Below are 3431 nucleotides of genomic sequence, written 5' to 3'. Positions count from 1 at the left end.
CTCTCTCTCTCTCTTCCTCTCTGTGAAATAAATAAAATCTTTAAAAAGAAAAAAAATGTGTCTCTCTCCCTTTCCCTCTGCTCTCTCCACACCCACTCCCACTCCCTCTGCCTGCTGCTCCCCTTGCTTGTGCTCTCTCTCTCTCTTCCTCTCTGTGAAATAAATAAAATCTTTAAAAAGAAAATAAATGTGTCTCTCTCCCTTTCCCTCTGCTCCCTCCACACCCACTCCCACTATGATGCTTGCGTGCTCTCTCTCTTAACAAAAAGAAAAAAATTATACTTCAGTTGTTGCCTCAAGTAAATTATTTGACAAGAAAAAAAAGAACACAGAAGGTACCTAAAATATTTACCTATGATGACCAAGACCAAGGCATATTCTAATTTATTAGAGAGAGCAGGTGCAGGTGGAGGGTGGCGCAGAGGGAGAGAGAGAATCTTAAGTAGGCTCCACACCTAGCACAGAGCCCAACATGTGGCTGGATCTCACGACCCTGAGATCATGACCTGAGCCAAAATCAGTCAGTTGCTTAACTGACAGCCACTCAGGCACCCCTAGGCTTTAAGGGAAAAAATCCTTTAACCAGACAAAAAGAGCATAGGCTCTGGACACCTGGGTGACAACTGACTGATTTTGGCTCAGGTCATGATCTCAGGGTTCTGGGATCAAGTCCCACATTAGGCTCCTTTTCTTTTTTTCTTTTTTTTTTTTAAGATTTTATTTATTTGTCAGAGAGAACAAGAGAGAAGGAGTCCAAGCAGGGGGAGCAGCAGGCAGAGGGAGAAGCAGGCTCCCTGCAGAGCAAGAAGCCCGATGCAGGACTCCATCCCAGGACCCTTGGATCATGACCCAAGCCAAAGGCAGACACCCAACAGACTGAGCCACCCAGGCGTCCCATCCACATCAGGCTCCTTGCTTAGTGGGGAGTCTGCTTCTCCCTCTGGCCTACTCTGTCTGCTCTCCCTTCTTGTGCTCTCTCTCAATGACCAATAAATAAATAAATAAAATATTTTTTTAAAGATTTTATTTATTTGACAGACAGAGATGACAAGTAGACAGAGAGGCAGGCAGAGAGAGAGAAGAAGGGAAGCAGGCTCCCTGCTAAGCAGAGAGCCTGATGCGGGACTCCATTCCAGGACCCTGGGATCATGACCTGAGCCAAAGGCAGAAGCTTTTAACCCACTGGACCACCCAGGAAGTCCTAAATAAATAGACTCTTAAAAAAAAAAAAAGCATAGACTCATAAGGGACAAATTAAATACTTTTCAGACTTGTCTGAAAACAATGTTTTTGCAGGAAGAAAATAAAGTTAATGTATTTTAAATATTTAAGAAAAGGAAATGTGAGCCAAAGCAAACTAACCCTTAACTATAATGGACAGAGACAAACTGATATCAATATGCAGGAACTCAGAGAATATTGTCCCCATGAGCCCTTCCTAAGAAATCCACTGGAGGGGCACTTGGGTGGCTCAGTGGGTTAAAGCCCCTGCCTTCAACTCAGGTCATGATCCCGGGGTCCTGGGATTGAGCCCCACATTGGGCTCTCTGCTCAGAGGAGAGCCTGCTTCTCCCTCTCTCTCTGCTTGCCTCTCTGCCTACCTGTGATCTCTGTCAGATAAATAAATAAAATCTTAAAAAAAAAAAAAAGGGAAATCCACTGGAGAATACAATTCAGACAACCAACTGTCTGGAGAGATATCAACATAAGGCCTCTGAGTAAACACTGTAATATTACTTACTTGTAGAACTGAGACTAAATGAAGGTTAAAAGAGAAAGTATATTATGTAATGGCCGTATGATCTGAAAAGGTAGATATTATAACCATAAGAAAATGGCAAGAGAATGAGTATAGCACTTGCAAAAAAAAAAGTATCTGTTTCTGTAATTGGTGGAGGTAATATTACTAGTTATTTTGAGACTAATGTGTAATGTGGGATAAGGCAAATGAGTAACTGAGATATTCTAATTTTTTCATTTCTGTGGCTTTGGGAACCATGATTTTTTTATTTTTTAAATTTGTTTTAATTTCTTTTAAAGATTTAATTAATTTATTTATTTAAGAGAGAAAAAGAGTGCCTACTGAGGGAGAGGCAGAGGGGGAAGGAGAGAGAATTTTAAGCAGACTCCCTGCTGAGTGCAGAGTCTGCCTCAGGGCTTGATCCCATGACCCTGAGATCATGACCCTAGCTGAAACCTAGAGCCACATGCTTAACCGACTGAGCCACCAGGTGCCCTGATTTTTTTTTTCTTTTTTAGAAGTCCAGGTACCTTGGAGTTTATTTAAACTAAGAGAAAAAGGTCATGTTTTCATGCAACACATATTATGTATATGTGACAGGGGCGCCTGGGTGGCTCAGTTGGTTAAGCATCTGCCTTTGGCTCAGGTCATGATCTCAGGGTCCTGGGATGGAGCCCCACATCGGGCTCTCTGCTCAGTGGGGAGTCTGCCTCTCCCTCTCCTTCTGTCCCTCCCCACTGCTCATGCTTGCTCTCGCTCAAATAAGTAAATAAAGTTTAAAAAAACTTGAATTAGATCTAAAATGCCAGTTTACTTTTTGAAGAATCTACACAGAAGACAAAATATCATGTTACATGGAGGCTAAAGAGCATCCTGCTAAAGAATGAATGAGTCAGCCGGGAAATTAAAGAATTTTAAAAATCCATGAAAATGAAAATACAACTGTTCAAAATCCTTGGGATGCAGCAAAGGCATCTTTTTATATAGCAATATAAGCCTTCTTCAAGAAATAAGAAAGGTTTCAAATACACAACCTAACCTTATATATGAAGGAGTTGGAGAAAGAACAGCCCATCAAACATAAACCCAGCAGGAGAAGAGAAATAATAAATATTGGAGCAGAAATCAATGAAGTAGAAACCAATAGAACAGTAGAACAGATCACAAAACTAGGAGCTGGTTCTTTGAGAGAATTAATAAGATTGATAAACCCCTGGTCAGACTTACCAAAAAGAAAAGAGAAAGGACCCAAATAAATAAAATCATGAATGAAAGAGATCACAACCAACACTGAAGAAATACGAACAATTTTAAGAACATATTATGAGCTGCTATTTGCAAACAAATTAGGCAATCTGAAAGAAATGGATGCATTCCTAGAGACAGATAAACTAACAAAACTGAATCAGGAAGAAATAAAAAACCTGAACAGACCCATAAACAAGGAAATTGAAGCCATAACCAAAAATCTATCAACAGGGATGCCTGGGTGACTCAGTTGGTTAAGCAGCTGCCTTCAGCTCAGGACATGATACCATCATGGGATCTTGATCCTGGCAAAGTCCTTCATCGGGCTCCTTGCTCAGTGGCGAGCCTGCTTCTCCCTCTGCCTGCCATTCCTGCTGCTTGTGCTCTCTCTCTCTGGCCAATAAATAAACAAAATCTTAAAGAAGGAAAAAAAAATATCTCC

Source organism: Mustela nigripes, chromosome 6 (assembly GCF_022355385.1).
Source record: "Mustela nigripes isolate SB6536 chromosome 6, MUSNIG.SB6536, whole genome shotgun sequence".
NCBI classification, from domain to species: Eukaryota; Metazoa; Chordata; class Mammalia; order Carnivora; family Mustelidae; genus Mustela; species Mustela nigripes.
This window is presented reverse-complemented; position numbering follows the sequence as displayed.